Source organism: Pelobates fuscus, chromosome 3, assembly GCF_036172605.1.
Source record: "Pelobates fuscus isolate aPelFus1 chromosome 3, aPelFus1.pri, whole genome shotgun sequence".
NCBI lineage: Eukaryota > Metazoa > Chordata > Amphibia > Anura > Pelobatidae > Pelobates > Pelobates fuscus.
Genome location: NC_086319.1, coordinates 328,504,932 through 328,526,689, shown reverse-complemented (window position 1 = coordinate 328,526,689; position 21,758 = coordinate 328,504,932). Strand labels below are relative to the sequence as shown.

At 44.1% G+C, this 21,758-nt stretch overlaps 1 protein-coding gene across 1 annotated transcript in view; it reads left to right on the top strand.

The window, feature by feature from the left end:
- The first annotated feature begins 1,658 nt into the window (after positions 1–1,658).
- SQOR (sulfide quinone oxidoreductase) overlaps positions 1,659–21,758 on the top strand; it is a 66,852-nt gene continuing 46,752 nt past the window's right edge. Inside the window, exon 1 of the mRNA XM_063449011.1 lies at positions 1,659–1,771. The gene's annotated coding sequence lies outside the window, so the exon portion shown is untranslated. The remainder of the gene's footprint in view (positions 1,772–21,758) is intronic.

Here is a 21,758-nt window from a genome sequence, read left to right as displayed (position 1 = left end):
CTATGTTCAGGGATCACAACCTGTTAATTTGGCTTAAGCAGGTGTCGGGGAACAATGCAAGATTGTTGTGGTGGAGTTTGGGGCTCCAACCATATGACTTTACCATCCATTACCGCCCCTGTAAGCAGAACAGTAATGCTAATAGCTTATCCTACCAGTCTGAACTGGAAAGTGACTGTGAGCACCTTGCACATCCCCAAGCTAACTAGTAGGGATCAGGCTGTGTCTGCCGGACTAATGGTTAAGAGAGTACCTTGTGGCAAAGCTTGCTCCAGTCATGCTACTAACTGGTGCAGAACTCAAAATCTAACTCCTCTTAAAGGAGCCTAATCTCACACCTTGGCTTATCCACACTCCGGCTAAACTTCATTCAACTATATCTCTGACTGGGTACATCTGATCTGGGCGTATTTTGGACATCTTGCTTGTGGGGATTAGTCCTGTGCAGGGATGCATAATTTGTTAATGTGCTACTGTGGAAACACATGTTTTTAACGTGTTATTGTGTGACGCCCTGTTTTCTGGAAGTTAATAAAGTCAGTCCTAGATAAATAAACTATCCCCTAGACACAGCGGCGCCAGGGAGGAAAGCTATTGTTCATGTTGTAATTGTCCCTTTAAATATGTGTGCTGGGTGACAATAAAGTGTGTTTTTACCCTTCACCAAGTGTCCTCTGGTGTTTGAGGAAAGAGCTATGTTCACTCCAGTGCTGCATTCTCCAGTCAGAGAGAACTTTTAACTGAGGTGCTCAGCCGGAGTACTGTGCTCCGTTACAATCCTGTACGGGATGCTGATTTAAGCATTTCTCTCAAAACCTTTTTTTTGCCTTAACTTGTTTTGTTGTAGTTACTGTGATGCTCATCCATTGTACAGAGCTGCCCATTCTATTGACATTTTATATTAATAATAATGTGACGGGTGTATAGGTGCAGTGACAGCATATATAAATGGCAGCACATCTTTCGTATACACGTCTGTGCTTGTGAATCTCTAAGGCTCAGTCTATCTTGCAAAAATTTAGAGCTTTGATCACATACTCTCCACCCATGTTTTATGTTGAGGTTTGGCTCATTGAAATGTTTAAAGGCAATCTATTGTCCCAAAAATAGCAGTTAATTTTTGCCAGCTATAGGCTTCCTTCTATCATTGAGACCTTTCTCCACCCCCAATTTGCAAAAAAATAATTACAAATATTAATTAAGTAGATTAAAAATTACTCATTGACGTCTTCCGCGATCCAATACTTCTCATAGAGAACATTTATTTATTATTGAAATATGCATTGTACAAACATAACTTATGTTTTGATGTATTGCCAAATTTCATTGAAAGCTTTTAACCTCTTAAGGACCAAACTTCTGGAATAAAAGGGAATCATGACATGTCACAAATGTCATGTGTCCTTAAGGGGATAAAAAAGAAAAAGTTTTTAAAACATAATACAATAATACTTGGAGTTTTACTGCTCAGAATCCCTCCACCCAGCAGAGGCAGAGTACAGTGAATGCTGTGTACAGCGCCCCCTGTTGCTGTGTAGTGGTGGTCTTCTCCCTGGCATGCTGCCTGCTGTAACAGTTGTATATAGTATACACCAACCCCCTTTCTATAGCTTTCAGTGCATAGCATAACGATAGCAGCTCTGCCCCCTCTGCGGTAAGCAGCCAATCACCCAGCGCTGTGATATTAGTCTGTAAGAGGAAGATTCCTGGAGAGGAAACACACACATTGTATTCCCTGCACAGACAGTGTGTATACCTGGAGTTTCCAAAGGTAAGGCTGTCTAACTCTTTCACAACACTGATACATGAACGTTCTAATCTGCTGCTTGTTCACGTGGGGCTCACCAGACCACTGTCCTAGCAGTGCATAGGAAAAGGAATGCATTATGGGAGATGATCCTCATTGTGAGGGGGTGTGATAAATAGCTCAGAGCACAATGTGAGGGGCACAACATGGCATAGATCACATCAACATCCTGCTGTCATAAAGTGTCAGTGATTAGGTTGAATGTAATTCTCAGTGTTACTGTGTAACTGATGTAGACTGAGCATGTGTTTCTATTCCGTATTATTTATTTTCCTTATTGGAAGGGGTGAGGGGGGCAGATATATTGTATTTAGAATCTTGCAGAATTCCCATTTGAGTCTGTCACTGGTCAGCCCATAGTTAGGGGATACTGGGGCACATTATGTGTGGTTTGATTGTATAGCTTTACTTGTAAATAGGAAGTGCGTGCATGATCTATCTGAGATGGTGTTGTTGAGTGAGTCTTGAAATATAGGAATTTGGTGCAAAATGCAACCTTAATTCTTACTGCAGTTTGTTTACTTATATTTACTTTTCAGGCAGTCATGGACTTTTTGTGTGTTTTGTTGAGATTTTGTATGCGCATATTTTGGCATGTGTGAACACTTTTTTTTTTTTTTTTAGTAAATCGTGATGTTAAGCAAACACAAGTGATGTACTGCCCCTTTAAGTCTCTCCCTGTCTGGTTGTGAATACAGTGTACTTATAGGGTAGTCCCTCATGCCAGCTTGACTAGCGAAAATCAAGGTTCCTTAAATTTGCATTTTACTGACCTTGAAGACAGTAGTTTTGTATAGATGTGAGCCTCAGGATTTGTAAATAAGACTTGATAATACACAGTATCAGTTCTGCCTACATTCGGTGTAACCATCCCTGTAGCATTGTACACTTAGTAACACATAGGAATTCCACTGTGGTGTGCATGTTTTGTTGGTTCTGCAACCCCCATAACTCTCCACTGGTGTCATGGCAGAAGGTTTCAGAAGTTGCAGTCAGTGTTGCCTGAGGACCTTGAGTTAGATGTCCAGGAGGTGGTTTCATATATATATCTATCTATCCTGTTGTTCTCTACCAGCTATGATCACTTTGTCCTTTTTTTAATTGTATTGCATCTTCACTAAATTTGTTTTCTATTTAACTGGTCAAAATCTAAAAACAAAAGTAAGTTCCCCATTTGTTTTACAAATTGCCCATCTCAAGCACTCCAGACTTGCGTCACAGAGTAAGAAGATCTGAAACCAATTGCATTTATTCACTTGTGTTTATTGCTTTTGCAATCTATGTTGAAACTTCGTAATATCCTGCTTCTAATGCCAGCTACAGCGATTATGCTTACCCTTTACAAATAGGTGGATGTTAAAATCACAGGACTGTATGAATGATCTACTTTAAAATCATCTGCAAAAGTAGCACAGTTTGCAGCTTAATGGCACTGCCTAAATTTTTTCATGCAAGGGGTGGGCAGAAAGGGCCCCAAGCTCTTGAAGTTTTGCAGGAGCTGGTGGTCTATTTTGGCCACACCTGTTTTAATGATGTGGCCAGTTTGTCAGTCCAGAGTTTAGCAAGTCATTCTTTCCCAGCATAATAACCAGACTGTAAGATTGGGTCTGATATTGGCGTTTATACTCTAATAACGCTTCCCCAAGGACTCCAAAGCTATCAGATTGTCAGTAAAAGTCAGTAAATTATCTTTGCTATTAATAAAAAATATTTGGAGCCCAAACCCAGCTTCAAAACTTGATTCATTCATGTAAAAAATATACTGTTTTGATCTATGGAAACCCAGTTGCATTTTACAAAGTCTGGACCCCCAGGTTAAAGATTTAGTAGTCCTTATACCTCAGAGCCCTACAGGAGATATATGAGCAAGTGAGTGAATGAGTGAGTGAGCTAGCCAAAGAGGACTCGTGCGGGTCCCTGTTGGATTTTAGCTTTTCAATCCAAAGGCTGAGTTATTGTCTCCCAATCCTGCTCGTCTTGCCTTTCTGATTGTCATCATTGTGGCTATAGCTTGTAAACTAAATAATAAGCAGGTTGTCACTCTTTATTCAGATTTCTTGTGTTTTACATTGATTTCTGTTTGAATAAAAACTTGGAAAAAAAATAATAATTTCAACTCAAGGTGACCACTAAACAGGGTGTGCTTTTACCTCTGATTCTGTAAAGGTCAAAACAATTCAAAGATCAGTGCGCTCAGTGAATGAAGTGGCGTTAGTTACTGTATCAGGAACTGTGAACAAGTAAAAAAGGGGCTGCAAATATTAGGCCAAAATAGCTTCACTGGAAAAATGGCTATTTTGGCCACTTTTCCCAATTCATCTATATAACATTTTCAATATTGGCGGCAATCCTTGTTAACCCCTAAAGAATGAGGGTGATTGTACAAATTCTGTACCAAAACAAAACCTAGAATGTGAGCTATATGTCTGTTCAACCATAATTTGCCTCTTTCATATTAAAGGACCACTATAGACACCCAGACCACTTCAGTTCAATTAAGTGGTCTGAGTACCAGGTCCCTCTAGGGCAGTGATGGCGAACCTTTTTGAGCCCGAGTGCCCAAACCGCAATGCCAACTTTTTTTTCCTTAAAGTGCCAACACGGCAATTAAACCTCAATACTGAGGTTTAAGTTTAGAAAAAACAACTCGTACTGTTGTCTGAACTAATTAACAACTTTTGTTTTAAAAGAACACAACAGAGAGTTCAATGATATAAATAGATAAAATTAAGCTCCAACAAATGCAATACATACACACACAGACTGCTGAATACATACACACAGACTGCTGAATACATACACAGTCTGCTGAATACACACACACACAAGACTGCTGAATACAGAGACTGATGAATACACACACACACAGTCTGCTAAATACACATACAGACAGACTGCTGAGTACACACACACACAGACTGCAGAGTACACACACACAGACTGCTGAGTACACACACACAGACTGCTCAATACATACACAGACTGCTGAATACATACACAGACTGCTGAATACACACACACAGTCCGCTGAATACACACACTGCTGAGTACACACACACACAGACTGCTGAATGCACGCACACACACAGACTGCTGAATACACACACATACTGCATTGAGGGTGTAGTGTATGTGTTTGTGTGTGGTGTGCTGTGTGTGTGCTGTGCTGTGTGTGTGAGGGGTGCTGTGTGTGTCTGAGGGTTGCTGTGTGTGTGATGGTTGCTGTGTGTGTGTGTGAGAGGGTTGCTGTGTGTGTGTGAGGGGTGTTGTGTGTGTGTGTATGAGGGGTGTTGTGTGTGTGTGTATGAGGGGTGCTGTATGTGTATGTGTGTATGAGGGGTGCTGTGCTGTGTGGGGGGTAGGGGTGCTGGGCGGGGGTAAAAGTGCTGTGCTGTGGGGGGTAGGGGTGCTGTGTGCGGGGTAGGGGTGCTGTGTGGGGGGTAGGGGTGCTGTGTGTGGGGGGGTAGGGGAGGGGAGGGAAGCTGGGTGTGGGGAAGGGGAGGAATGCGAGGGGTGCTGTGTGGGGGGGTAGGGGTACTGTGTGTGTGGGGGGGTAGGGCTGCTGTGTGGGGGGTAGGATTGGGGAGGGATGCTGGGTGTGGGGGAGGGGAGAGATGCTGGGGAGGGGTGCTGTGTGTGGGGGGTAGGGGTACTGTGTGTGGGGGGTAGGGGTACTGTGTGGGGGAGTATGGGTACTGTGTGGGGGGTAGAGGTACTGTGTGTGTGGGGGTAGGGGTGCTGTGGGGGGTAGGGGTGCTGTGGGGGGTAGGGGTGCTGTGGGGGGGTAGGGGTAAAGGTGTTTAAAAAAAAAAAAAGGATGCTAAATCAGTATCCCCCTCCCTCCTTCTTACCTTTAATGAAGGAGGGGGGGACACAGCCATCCCTGGTGGTCCGGTGGTGGCAAGTACTGCTTCCGGGTCGGGAGGCAGGGGGAGGGATCTGTGAAGCAGCTCCCCTGTCCTCCCGCGCGATGCTGTGTGGAGCATTGCCATGGTAGCGGGCAGCAACACTCCACACAGCATCGCGCGGGAGGACAGGGGAGCTGCTTCACAGATCCCTCCCCCTGCCTCCCGACATGGAAGCAGAGTAGGCGCCTGCCGTTTTGGGCAGGCAGGTGCCTACTCTGCAGTGATGGCGAACCTATGGCCGGGTGCCCACAGAAAGGGCCCGGCGTGCCACCTGTTCGCCATCACAGATCTAGGGTTAACCCTGCAGCTGTAAACATAGCAGTTTCAGAGAAACTGCTATGTTTACAATAGGGTTAATCCAGCCTCTTGTGGCTGTCTTATTGACAGCCACTAGAGGCGCTTCCGCGCGTCTTACTGTGAAAATCACAGTGAGAAGACGCTGATGTCCGTAGGAAAGCATTAAGAAATGCCGCGCATGCGCATTCATCGCTGACGTCGGAAGAGGGAGGAGAGTTCCCTAGCGCCGAGGGAGCCCGGTGCTGGAGAAAGGTAAGAGTTTAACCCCTTCGTCCCCGGCGAGAGTGGGAAAACTGCCGTTTAACTGATGATATCATCGTCCTTATGTTTGTGTCACACCACTGAAAAAACTATTTAAAACAGACCAGAAGGAAGGCACAAACAGCCTATTGGCACTATAACCACTACAGTGGGTTGTAGTAATTATTATTAAAAAAAAAGGATCTCCCTCACCGGCCCACATGTAGTGTTTTGCGGCCACCGGCGGGGGAGAGAAGGAGGGAGACATGAGAGGAACCCGGAGGAGCTCTATCTTGCAGCTCTGCCGGGTTCCTCTTGGGAGACTCGGAGCATTGCCATGGCAATGCTCCGGTTTTCGCGAGAGTGAACTCTATCCCCACAGGTTAGAGCTCACTCACCACTAGGACCACCACGGATGGCAGCAACACGATCTCCCCTCCCAGGCTAAAGGTAAGAAGGGAGTGGGGATATACTCACACACACACACCCTGCAACCCTGACATTCACAGCACCCTCACTCACACACACACATACTGCACCCCTGACACTCACAGCACCCTCACTCACACATACACACTGCACCCCTGACACTCACAGCACCCTCACTCACAAACACACTGCATCCAGATGAATGATCCCACTTCTAAAACCAATTGTAGCGGAGCTCCCTGTACCCCTGGCTGGGTACCTCCGCCAAGGACCGCTTCATAGCTGGAACAGGGGACAAACAGCAGAACTTTTTCCCACAGTCGCCGTGGCTTGACTAGGGCCCTGGAACCGCTCCTTCCTGGAGGGGAATGGGGAATCCCCCTGGCGGCGAAACGTGCGTCGGGACGTTCACAGAGTATGATGCTGGTCTAAGAGATATGGGACGATACTAACTAAGACCTTTACCGACATTACCAGCCATACTCTATCAATAATATTTTACATTTTATCTTTACCTTTATTTTTCAGGTTTTTTTTTTTACTATTTAGCTCTGATCATTTTCCTCTACAGCTGCTTAACCACAGTAGACACTTATAGCTATTCTGCTTTATCAAGACCACCAGGCAGTCTATGTAGAGGAGGAGGGGGGACTAGCATTTTTTAAGGGGTGCCCTCGAAGGCACAACAGAGTAGGGAATCTTATTGCCTGCAGGATTTGCTTCCCAGCTCCCCTTTCTTACAGCCTGCTATGTTATACCTCTCCCCTCCAAGCTAATACGATATGCTACAAATGTAGCCTTTGTACATACTGCTACATTTTTGTTACATATTGCTATGTATTGTGTGATTACATACCTATACTCACCCATATATATTCCTTTTCTTGTTACATTAACAAAACTTAATTATTAGTTGTTTGTATTAATATTTTGACCACAGTTATATATGTATATTTTTTCTTTATTATCATTTATTTGAATATCTATTTATTTATGATTTGTTTTGTAGGATTTTCATCCTATTATAGATATTAATGTTCTATATGACAAGTGTTTTGATATTTTAAATAATTATATTAAATGTGACGTTTTCTCTATCTACTTTTGGGTTACTCCTCACGCAAAAGGGTTTATCTCCTAAACTGTGTACCCTTGTGTTTTCTTCACATTATAGCGAATGGGGAATTAGCTCTAGTCCTTACTAGTACTTTCCCTGTTGAATCCCCTGCAAGCTGGAACAGCAAACACAGGAGTAAATCTTCCTGCACTCCAAAACGGTGTGTCGTCCTGTTATTGGAGTGCAAGAAGATTTACTCCTGTGTCTGCTGTTCCAGCTTGCAGGGGATTCAACAGGGAAAGTCCTTGTAAGGACTAGAGCTAATTCCCCATTCGGCTCCAGGAGGCCCTAGTCAAGCCACGGTGACTGTGGGCAGAAGTGCTGCTGTTTGTCCCCTGTTCCAGCTAGGAAGCGGTCCTTGGCGGAGGTACCCAGCCAGGGGTAAAGGGAGCTCCGTTATAACACATATATACAGACACACACACATACATAAAGAGACACATACATACATAAATAGAGACACACACACATAGACACATACAGACAGATATATACAGACACATACACACATACATACACACAGACAGACACACACAAGACACACATACATACAAAGACACATACAGACAGACACACACACACACACACACACAAGACACATACAGACAGACAGACACACACACACACACACATAAGACACACATACATACACACAGACACATACACACACACACATACAGACAGACACAGACAGACACATACACACAGACAGACACACAAACACATACAAACAAACACACACACATATACAAAATGTTTAAGTCACCCTCCTGTTTCCTACCTTTTAGGTGCATGAGGGTGACTTAGAAACATATAAAGTGACGGCAGATAAGAACCATTCGGCCCATCTAGTCTGCCCAATTTTCTAAATACTTTCATTAGTCCCTGGCCTTATCTTATAGTTAGGATAGCCTTATGCCTATCCCACGCATGCTTAAACTCCTTTACTGTGTTAACCTCTACCACTTCAGCTGGAAGGCCTTTACATGCATCCACTACCTTCTCAGTAAAGTAATACTTCCTGATATTATTTTTAGACCTTTGCCCCTCTAATTTAAGACTATGTCCTCTTGTTGTGGTAGTTTTTCTTATAGTCTCCTCCTTTACTGTGTTGATTCCCTTTATGTATTTAAATGTTTCTACCATATCCCCCCGTCTCGTCTTTCCTCCAAGCTATACATGTTAAGATCCTTTAACTTAAGTTACTTTTCCTGGGGTGTGGTGGCTCAGGTTGATGGCACTCTGAGTCCCTCTCCTGCCTCCCGCGCGGCTCTCTGATAGCTGGGAGGAGTGACGGGCAGTCACTTTCTCCCAGCAGTGATCTCATCACAGAGGGTCCAGTCGCAATGTTAAAGCGCTGCAGCGCTGACCGGGCCCCCTGGAAATCCATACCCATCGGGTGACCCTAACAGCATGGGCCACCCGATAAGCCCCTTCACCTGCGGCCCCGGCAGTTTGCCACGCGGGCCAGGGCCGCAAAACATGGTGGCGGGTACCCGGTCGCAGGGGTCCATAGGGCAGCCGGGGCCTCTGGAGTGACGGGCCCGGTCGCAACTGCGACCCCTATATGTACGCCACTGGTTAGATCTTTTAGTGAATTATGGACAACCAATACATAAAATAGTTTCTTTCATAAAGCAGAATAGTTTAACCTTTATGCTTACATATAAATTGCTGAGTTCATGAATTGTGTGCAAAGTATGGTATCTTCCAGTTAGAAGTGAATATGAACTTCTTAAAATAACACCATGTCATATACTGTGACTGGATAAATAGACAGCAGTATAAATCCTCTCAATGCAGTTCTAGGTGACATTGAAATGCAGCAAACCAAGTATCAGTGGTCGATATAACAATGAAAGGGCTGGTTAGAATTTGTTTTGGCCCCTTATAGAGCAAGAGTGACCAAAAGGTAGATCCCTAACAGTCGTAAAACTCCCTCCATGCTTTGACAGCTGGGGAACTACCATTTGCTCATCATTGTATGGTTGTATTTGTGAGCAGTGTCTGTGTGCTTTTATGGAGGTATATGTTTGTAGGGGGTATGTGTGTGAAAGGAAGGGTGTATTTAGGTATAGTGTCGACGTTTGAATACAAGGGTGTTTTTGGGTGTAGTGTTGGTGTTTTAGTGCAGGGGTAAATGCAGGTTTTGTGTTGGTGTTTAATTTCAGGGGCGTATGTGGGTGTAGTGTTGGTGTTTGAATTTTGTTTGAATGCAAGGAGATATTTGGGTGTAGTGTTTATGTTTGAATGCAGGGGTGTATATGAGTGTAGTGTTGGTGTTTGAGTGCAGTGGTATATTTAGGTGTTGTGTTGGTGTATAAAAGCAGGGGTATATGTGGGTGTAGTGTTGGCGTTTGAATGCAGGGGTGTATTTGAACTGTAGTGTTGGTGTTTGAATGCAGGGGTATATTTGAACTATAGTGTTGCTGTTTGAATGCCGGGGTGTGTGTTGGTGTTTGAATGCAGGGGTGTATGTGGGTGTAGTGTTGGCGTTTGAATTTTATTTGAATGCAAGGATGTATGTGGGTGTAGTGTTGGTGTTTGACTATAGGGGTGTATATGAGTGTAGTGTTGGTGTTTGTATGCAGGGGTGTCTTTGAGTGTAGTGTTGGTGTTTGAATGCAGGGGTGTATATGAGTGTAGTGTTGGTGTTTGAATGCAGGGGTGTCTTTGAGTGTAGTGTGGGCGTTTGAATTTTGTTTGAATGAAGGGATGTATTTGTGTGTAGAAGTACGTTTGAATGAAGGAGGTTTATATGTATGCAGTGTTGATGTTTGAATGCTGACAAACAGATATTCCTACATATATATACACATACACTAATACAGAGGCGCACACAGATCCACACTCTAAAAAACACACATACACAGATAAACATACATAAATAGGACACAAAATCTTAGTCATCCTCCTTCCTCCATACTTTAGGCTTCCCTTTCCCTGGAGTATGGTGGGGGCTGGCTAGGGCTGTATGGAGATGTCTGCAACATTTGGAACAGGCTGGAGTAGATGTGAATGGGCACGGGATGTCTTCTTTCTCTGCCTCCTGTCCTCTTACGCAGCATTCTGTGTATCGGGAAGAAGTGAAGTATGATCACCTTCTTCGGCTTAGCACAACCAGGCATGGGTGCAACCACACTGGTCTGGTTTGTTGTGCTGATAATGAGTGACGGCTCGTCAGAGTTGCCCATCGAATGGCCCTTAGCATGAAGGCCACCCAATGGGACCTTGAGTGGTAGCACTGACTGCACCTTTGGTAATTCCACCCCGCATACCCTTTGTAGCTCCACATGCCCTATCTATGGGATTTGTTTGCTCCCATGTTGTTAGTTTAAGACATTAAACACTTATTTGTAACAGTTTGTCTCTCATTTACTGTTATATGCCCACAATAATTTTATAAAATGCTATAGATTATGTAGGTGCCAACAACAATAAATACATAAATCTGTGGTTAATGCTGCATGGAAGTATGCCAGTCAGTAAAGCTATCATGCTTTCTAAATTCCTTGAAAGCTGATCTCCAGAAGTATTTTCCTTCTCCCCACCTCGACTAATTTTTGGCTACAGGCTACATGCGTCCTCTGTAGTCTAAAGTGTTGGATAAAAAGTGTTTAGTCACTGTGACTATTCCATTCTATGACACAAATGTAATCTCCTCAACAATGATGTTCCAAAAGCTTTTATCTACTACTTTTATATCCTTTACTATAGTATAACTCACACTTATGAATTAAAAAATACCATGCAATCTTCCTTTATATTTGAAAGGAGCACTCCAACGAAAATAATATTTAAAAAAAAAACAAAAACCACAATTTAGTAGATACGCTCCCAATGAAAACATACATATATTTTTTTCTGCAGCTTTTTTATTTTGTGGAGTACATGAAAAAACAGCATGTAGAAGCTGCAGGCCTGCAGAGTTTGCAAGCCTTTCTGCCTTTCCCCGTACAGCATATCAGTCTGTGCTGAGTAATTAACCAATTAGAAGGTTCTCGTTGAGAACCCTCCGTTTTGGAGCCGTAAGAATGCATACACGACTGCAGATTTCCTATGCTTCTTAGAGCTCATTGAGAAGGGTGGAAAGCAAACTAAAGTACTTAAAGGGACACTCCAGGCACCCAGACCACTTCTGCCCATTGGAGTGGTCTGGGTGCCAACTCCCACTACTCTTAACCCTGCAAGTGTAATTATTACAGTTTTTTATAAACTGCAATAATTACCTTGCAGGGTTAACTCCTCCTCTAGTGGCTGTCTACTAGACAGCCACTAGAGGGCACTTCCTGACACATATCACAGATTATTTGTGTGTGAGTGTGTGTCTGTGAGTGTATGTTAGTGTGTGTGAGTGTGTGTTAGAGTGTGAGTGTGTGTGTTAGTCTTAGAGTGTGTGTGTGAGTGTGTGTGAGTGTGTGTTAGTGTGTGCGAGTTTGTGTTAGTGAGTGTGTTAGTGTGCGTCTGTTAGTGAGTGTGTATGTATGTCTGTCACTGAGTGTGTGTCTGTCAGTAAATGTGTGCGTCTGTTCATGAGAGTGTGTGTGTCTTAAGCACTTACCTTTCTCCAGCGCTGGACTCCCTTGGCGCTGGGAATCTCTCCGCCCCGATCCGCCTCTCAGCTCCGAATGCGCACTGAGAAACATGAGTTTCTCTGAAACTGCTATGTTTTCAGCTGCAGGGTTAAAACTAGAGACCTGGCACCCAGACCACTTCATTGAGCTGATGTGATCTGGGTGTCTGTAGTGGTCCTTTAAGTGTATGTGTTTATGCATGTACTGGCGTACATACTGCGGTCGCACAGGTCGCAGCCCTGCGACCCGTTGCCCGCCGCCATGTGTTGCGGCCCCAACCCGCGCAGAGTAAGCGCGCGCGCGGGGGGGCTCACGGATCAGTTTTCGCACCGGGGCCCCATGGGTTGTGTGTACGCCACTGTCTACTGAGCTAACCAAACCAGAAAAAGTTAAATTAACTGTTGTCTGCTTGAAAGCCAAGAGGGTGTAACCAGGCTAATTTATAAAAGTGTCAATTTCTATTGAAATCTGCACTTTTTTCAAAATGAAAAAAGAGGACACATTTTTCACAAATGAGCTTTTCAGCAAGCTAAAGTTATTTAGGGATCTGGAGTGACCCTTTAAAATCAGGGCCGGATTAAGAGCACAGTGGGCCTGGAGCTGACAATTATGATGGGCCTAATTACGGACTCTTATCGACCCAAATCACTAAAACAATCATACCTCCCAAGCGTCATGTATCTGATGGAGATGGTGCCCGAGGGAAACTCATAGGATGAAGCTATAAGAAAACACATACTCTATGCTAATCTCTCTCTGATTTATGCTTTCATCTTTCAAGTAAATCCATAACCCCTAACAGCAGTGTCCAGTGAAGCAAGAAGTCAATGGGCGGGGTAAAAGGGTGTGCCACTGGCACAAATCACGTGACAAGACCTGCCAAAAGGGGTGAACATGCCCAAAAAGGGGGCATGTTTTTCCAAAGAATTGGAAGGTCAGCCTGGCATGAATACATGTCAGGCTGCCTGCCAATCCTGCAGGCTGCCCAACTAAGGACATACTATGCAGGCAGCACCTTGAGCTTGACATAAATGCGTCTAATAATGCGCTCACTCCATGCTTTCTAAGGACTGTCCCCTAGCACTCGCTGGTCCACTTGTCTCCTTACCTTCTTACTAGCAGGCAGAAGTTCCTGGTATATAGTCTGAGACAGAGAAAAGATGTATGTAGTGAGTGTAGAAGAAAGGGGACATGCCACAGTGTTAGAGAGACCAACGTCTGCATTACCTAAACTAATTTTAATGTCAGCCAGTCCACACAAGTTTTGTTCCCATACATCTCTCTTAAGCTTCCAAACTTAAAGGGACACTATAGTCACCAGAACAACTACAGCTTATTGTATTTGTTCTGGTAAGTAGAATCATTCCATTCAGGCTTTTTGCAGTAAACATTGTCTTTTCAGAGAAAATAACTCTACTGGCCGCTCCTTAGATGGCTGCTTCCTGGGGCAGTACTGCCTAGTGTGCAGCACTGCCATTCAGTGTCTCCACCCTCTGCATGCAGACACTGAACTTTCCTCATAGAGATGCATTGATCCAATTTATCTTCATGAGGAGATGCTGATTGGCCAGGGCTATGTTGGACTTGTGCTGGCTCTGCCCCTGATCTGCCTAGTTGACAGTCTCAGCCAATCCTATGGGGAAGTATTGTAATTTGCTCAGACCACTACTTCTGAGCCAGCAGCTGCAGAATTAAATACAAGTAATATTTTACTATATTTAGGGAGGCAAGAAGGGGCCAGGGTGGTGGTTTTAACATAATAGGGTCAGAAATACATGATTGTGTTCCTGACCCTATAGTGCTCCTTTAAGCAAGAGTATGTGAAGAGTAGTTAAGGTTGCCACCTTTCTTGGAAAAAAAAATACCAGCCTTAATCATTTGTATAATTAATTAGTTATGCGTGACATCACATGATGTAAATCACAAGGAGTGACATCAGAGAAAATTCTGTAAAATCACGAACAAACTACTCACAGTTTGATTCTGCTGTATAGATGGATTGCTCCCAGTGTCTCCCTGTGTCTCAGTGTCCCTATGTATCACAGTGTCAGTGTCCCCATGTTGCCCAGTCCCTTAGTCTGCCAGTGTCTGTGTCCCCATTTCTCCCAGTGTCCCAATGTCTCAGTGTGTCTCCATGTCACTAGGATACTGGGGACACAGAGACATGGGGACACTGAGAGACCTGGGGACACAAAGACATGGGGACACTGGGAGACATGGGGACACTGAAACATTTGGGGACACTAAGACACTAGGGACACAGAGACATGGGAACACAGACACTGGGAGACTAGGGGACACTGGCTGGGAGACAGACACTTGGGGACAGTTGTGGACATAGACATGTGGACACTGAGACATATAGGGGCACTGGGAGACATGGGGACACCAGGCACACTGAGACACTAGGAACACAGACACTGGGAGACATGGAAACACTGAAACATTTGGGGACACTAAGACACTAGGGACACAGATACATGGGGACACTGGGAGACTAGGGGATACTGGGAGACTTGGGGACACTGAGACACTAGGGACACTAGGGACACTGGCTGGGGGACATGGGAACATAGTGTCTCCGTGTCCCAATGTCTCAGTGTCTCCCAATGTCCCTATGTCTCATAGCGTCCCCATGTGTCTCAGCATCCCCATGTGTCCCAGTGTCCCCTAGTGTCTCACAGCGTCCCCAAGTCTCCCAGTGTCTGTGTCCCCATGTGTCCTAGTGTCTCAGTGTCCCCTAGTGTCTGTGTCCCCATGTGTGCCCTAGCGTCTGTGTCCCCTAGTGTCTCAGTGTCCCCTAGTGTCCCCATGTTTTTCAGTGCCCCCAGTGTCTCAGTGTCCTCTAGTGTCTGTGTCCCCATGTGTCTGTGCCCCCTAGTGTCTCAGTGTCCCCATATGTCCCCTAGTGTCTCAGTGTCCCCATGTATCCCCTAGTGTCTCAGTGTCCCCATGTGTCCCTGCTGCCTTTCCCCCTATCCCTTACTTACCTGAGCTGTAGAGCTGCTGTCTGGACTCTCTGTGCTGTGTAGCTGCTCCCCCACGGATCAGTGAGTAGTAGAGAAAGGCAGGGAGGGATTTTCTGTAACTTCCTAGCCCTGCCTCTCTCCACACGCAGTGACCCCTACTGGCCGGTGCTGGCATTGCAGAATAATTTCCATTTATTCTGAGAAAATTACTTGCATTTGTATTGCCGGTATTACTGCAATACTGGCACTGGCCAGGCAGCTTAAAATACCAGCTGGGGGGGCGGAGTCTGCCCGCCAAGCCGAACAGACGTGGGGGAGAAGAGCTCCTGTTAGGCGGGCAGCATACAGGGCACATACGGAGGCTACAAAGCCCAAAACTCTCCAAGGGGGCACCACCCAAGTTGGGGGTGCACTCCTGCATCGGATGATACCTTTCAGGGGCCCATTGGACTCAAGTGACAGGAACGCCGGCTGCGGCCTGCGGGAGCGGGAGCCGGAGAGAGGCAGACGCTCACTCCGGCACTGGACCCCCACAAGACTTTGTTGCTCTCCTATCCCCCCCCCCCCTGGACTGGCGGGGGTCATCCCGGTCCCCACTGGACAAGCGGACTACAATTACAGAAGAGTGAGGCCAGTTACAAGGCCTGCGAGGGGCACAGGACCACCGGGACCCATCTAAGATGGCCGTCTGGCATGCGCCAAAGCAGGGGAACACGAGTAGTCACTTACTCTCTCACCCCCTGGACAATCTTGATCAGCTATGCCTGAACCTCTGTGCGATCCTGGGTGACAGGGGAGTACCCTATCGGCGAGCGGCCCGCATGGTAGCTGCATGGATCCGGCCTACAACACGGCGAAGCTATTATGACTACCCTCTCCTGGCCTTCACAGCAGTCACACGGCCACGCAGGCACCGAAAACCGAAAAGCTACCCAAGCACATGTACCCACTCCCACTCGCAAGTGAGCAAGCACACTGGGCAAATCTCACGCTCCGGCATCACATCGGCCCAGGCTACCCCACACAACCCAGCCCTGAAACACTACCTACCTGGGCCAGGGGTCGACACGAGATCCCCCAGAAATCACCATCTTCACTCCTCTGAGGTCCCCAGCCATCGCATGGTACCTCAGGGAAACCGAGCACATGATCCGCCCACATGCAGACAGGAGACCCGTGCCCACCATCCACGCAGCAGCATACAAACACCACCTGCCTATCGCAATGCTAGCCTCACCACGACGGACCTGAGGGGCAGAGGCCTGCGGATACCCACCTTACGCCCAGCCACCAGAGGCTCTCCACTGCAGTCAAGACTGGACACATCACAGCTGAACGGCACCCGCACACCCACGTACCAGCACTCACAGCGGACCTACAGGATGGCACACGAGACTACTGGAGAAGCAGAATGGCCGGTCTCCAGCTCAAAGCCACCAAGAGGCATAGGATGACTGATACCAACTGGGCGCACAGAGTATGGGCCTTATTCGTTTTTATTATGTTTTACTAATTTTTTCACCAGCCCTCTCAGGACTGACACTGTGCTGCATTATTTTGCTGCCTAATCACTATTATTTGTACTATTATTTGCATTATCCATAACTCACTATTTGCCTATGCGCTATTTGCCCATACTTACTAAGGCTGCAGCCTCTATGCTGCAGAACCACCTTCTGGCCCACACCTATATGGGTTACTTGCTGTGTAGTAGTCTAAAATGCTATGGTCTCCCATAAATCTTGTACCCTAGCTCTGTACATGCCTCAATAATCTTGTTTAAATAACCGGGTATCTACGCTAACGCATATTAAGTGACATCCTTAACGTTACTTACTAGTAAAATTTTGTTTTTTAAAACTGTGCCACTTATTCATGCCATGTATTTGTTCTACGTCGACATCATTGCTTATTTACTCTGACGCGGCATTAAGAGGTGCACTAGTTGGCTATGCACTATTTGCCCTTACGCTATTTGCTCATACACTATTTGTATACACGCTATGTGTCTAAGCACAATCTGCCTACTGAGGCTGCAGCCTCTATGCCGCAGAACCCCCTGAGGGCCCACACCTATCTGGGTTACTTGCTGTGTAGTAGACAACAATGCTATGGTCTTCCATAAATCGTTTACCCTAGCTTTGTACAAGCCTCAGTAATCTAGCTTACTAACCATGTTTCTACGCTAACGCATATTAAGCAATGTTCTTACCGTTACTTGCTATTATACTTCTAAAAAATGTGCCACTTTTTTCATGCCATGTATATGTTCTGCGTTGACATCATTGCTTGTTTATGTTGTTATGGCATTGCAAGCCTTTGTGTTATCATGTGCGCAGAAAAAATAAAGAATTTAAAAAATATATATATACTAGCTGTGCCAGTAAAATACCAGTCAAGTGGGAAACCTAAGAATAGTGTGTTAAAAAAAAAAAAAATTTTTTTTTTTTTCTTTTTTTTTTAATGGGCCTATTCCATGGGCCTGGGCCTGGGCCTGGGCCTGGGCCTGGGCCTGGAGCTGCAGCTCCATCAGCCCCTATGTTAATCCGGCCCTGTTTAAAATATTATTTTATTAACTTTGTGCACATAGTGTTCCTGTGTTAAACACGCAAGCATGCTCACAGCTCTTTACATGAACTCACATGTGCAGTCTACAGAGCAGTAGAACAAAATGTAACATGCAGAAGAATTCTGCAACATCTACGACAGGCTCGCAGCTGCTACGCTAGTAAAAGTGATTTCGAAATGTCACGTGGCCAGTCCTTGGTGTATACGTGCAGGGAAACAGAACAAAAGTGATAATAGCCGACTGCACAGACTATAGTTACGTGCTGAATGAGACGGGAGGGGCAAAACCATGCCCTTTGGCCTACTGTAGAAAAAGTTATTTGAACCGTAGGACGTACAATACAGAACTATCATATACATGCTTTTTATGTAAGTTTATTGCACAGAGATTAAGTGAAAAACATGAGGCCTGCAGCCTTTTTCTATATTTTTTTTAATTTTATTTTTAAAGGGCAAGAAACATCTTATATGGGTGCCTTTTTTTATTTTGTTAACATTATTTAAATTTCAAATAGTTTTCTTTACATATACTGAAAAGGTTTTGCCAGGTTCACCGTCCTAGAAGTACCGTACACTTTCCAAAGGGATTCCTTGGTATTTTGCCTGGAAGATCATTATAAATGTTGTCTGCCCAGCAGAGATTCATGGGATATGTAGTTTAGCAATGACAACTTATTTAATGAAAATACAAGAATAAAGTTATATTACAATTTAGTTAAAAGTTGCATTAAAAAAATTCTAGGAAAATTTGTTTTTTTGTCACATGCAGAAGTAATGTTTCTTATCCTTTTTAAGAGGTATATGCCTCTGTCACACTGTGGCTAACAAATCAAAGCCAATCTCTGATCTTCAACAGAAGAATGACTGCTCATGTGCACATTTCAAATATACACATTTAGTGTCTGTCTCATAGGAGTGAATGGTAGCCTCTCCCATCCGTTTTATGGAGAGGCACAGAGCATGTACTGTGGAAAGCTCACAGATATATACTCAATGCACGGTATGTGTTATTAGTATTTATATAGAGCCAACATATTCCACAGCTCTCCTGAGGTAGGCCAATACATATCGTTAGGTTTCTTGCCCAGGGACACTTACTGGTAATGTGGTAAGGCAATGCTGTTACCATTTCTCTAACCAACCCAAACTGAAAATAAATACGTTTTAGAAAAAAAGAAGAGGTGTGAAGGTATAGGAGTATTAAGAAGTATTTTTTTCATACTCTTACAGCTCTGCTAGCATGCATGAATACTGGGCACTGAATGGATATCTTGCATTTATGTGTCTATAGTGCATTTAGAGAAGCCAGACTCAGCGATTTGTGCTGGCATTATGTTTGTGTACTACTTACAGCATTATGTCTACTGGAAATTGATTCAAACACATCAAAAGGGGATTAAGGGTCAGATAGCACAATAGTAATATTTTAATTCAAATCCTTAGCAACATTGAGCCTGATCTATAAAGGGACACTATAGTGACCAAAACAACTTTAGCTTAATGAAGCAGTTTTGGTGTATAGATCATGCCCATGCAGTCTCACTGCTCAATTCTCTGTCATTTATGAGCTAAATCACTTTGTTTACACATCCCTAGTCACACCTCCCTGCATGTGACTTACACAGCCTTCCTAAATACTTCCTGTAAAGAGTCAACAAATATTTACACTTCCTTTATTGCAAATTATGTTTAATTTAGAGTTTTTTATATTCTGCTATTTTAATAGATTGCTAGATCCTGCAGGAGTCTTCTGTGTGTAATTAAAGTTCAATTTACAGAGCAGGAGAAAAAACGTTTTTAAGTGAAAAACACTTTTGAGAAAGCCTCTTGCCAGGTGAAACCCGTTAAGTGTATTTATTATTATTATTATCTACCTCAATTTGAGTGTTTTTGTTTGTGTTTTATATTTTTATATGAATTACCTTTAAATAATAGTACTTTTTTATTGGACCAACCTTTACTGCTATTCTGCTTGAACTACGCTAGCCGTGGTGGGGATTGTACCACCCAAGCCCGAGGGATAGAGCAGTCCACATCTGCTCCATCAAATACCACCATCTATACTTACAAGTGGGCACTACACTATAATACCCTAAGCCCATATCCGCAGAGCTGCTTATGTTTCCACCATTTGAGTGACTGCAACCACCAAGAACCAAACTATATCTATAGGCTGGGATTGCCCATGCGTTCAAGTTGGAGCTACAATTTTAGCTCCAGGAAATTGTGAGTGTTTTTCTTCTGTTTTATTCTATTTATTTGGACAGTGACATACTACACTATACATTTTCTCCCTGCTTTTATATAGATTTTTTAAGGACACTTTAGGTGCTGCACCACTCCTTGTACTTTCATTTTAAAGTAAGTTACATCTGATTGAAAATGAAACCATTTTGTTTTCATGCAGGTTGTGTCAGTCTTAGCCAGAGGAGGTGTGGCTAGGGCTACGTAAACAGAAACAAATGTGCTTTAACTCCTAAATGACAGTGAATTGAGCATTGAGACAGCAGGGGCATGATCTATACACCAAAACTGCTTCATTAAGGTAAAGCTGTTTTGGTGACTATAGTGTCCCTTTAAGCCACATTAGTTATTGTACAGTGAGCTGTAATTATAAACTTTTTCCAGGTCTCTGGAATATCCTTTTAATCCTTACGAAAAAACACAATTAAAAAAAACAATAGTACGTATTGGGAACTGCATGGAATTAGAATGAATAGAAGCTGCGCAATAGCTTTTAACTAGTAATACCTGTGGTTTTTTCCATTCTAACTAACATGCCTTCTGTAAACGAACTTCACTGGAAAATGCAGAAGGTGGGGGTTGAGCATGTGAAGTGAAAATAAAGTCGTATTGCCAGGGTATCTCTTCTGAAAAAATATAATGTTAAAAAATTTATATGTAGCCAGTGTTTTTTTTTTTTTTTTGTTATGTGGACCTCTCAATGAAAATAAGTGAATGGCAAGATTTGTTGCACTTACTTGAAGTTTAGGTACAAGCAGATCTTTAGACCTTGGGTTTCCATATTCTACCAAAATAAGAAGCTTAACAGACATCCTATACTGGAACAGTACATTTCAGCACTGCCAGAGCAAACTGGACATGCTGCTACCTCACTGACCTTGTGATAAGTGCTAATTAACTCCTGACAAATGTATACAGTGTAACTTTCCCAACTATACTTTCTGTAGCCTTGGCCAAGTCATGCACTTCTTCGCAATGGGCCCAGAATTTTCTTTCTCCTCCCACTGTGCCATATCCATAATGACTACTCCACTCGTGGTCTCTCCAGTCCTTTTGTGAAGAATCTTTCCTTCCCATGAGTGGTTCTCCCTGTTTACTAACTGTTACTGTGCATCTGAATAGTTTGATCTGAGATGAGAGATATAAACTGCAGATCTGACATAGTGTTGATGCCAATGTGCATCATGTCCTTTAGTGACTTCTCTGGTCCATCCTGTAGGCACACACTAAGTTCCATCTTAGAGGTCTCTAACTGCCTGTGGTGGCATCCATGTCATAGATTGCACCAGAGACACATGAAACCCCAGAAATACTGCTGCAATTATTGCACAGGAGTGCCATGAATGTTAACGCTTTACATGGAAATGAACATGATAGTGTTGTCATACCTCATACCTGCCCGGGCCTTCGATTGTGTAAGATTTCAGATAACGGAAGGACAGGAAGGCAGAGCGATCCGATGCTGGAACACAAACATTTTAGGTTAAACATTTTGTGAACTGTTTAATCCCTATAGCGGAGCCAGCACAAACCTCCTAGTACCATAGCAAATGAATTTCAATGAAGATGTAATGGTGCCCAAACTGGTCATTTAATAATAATGCT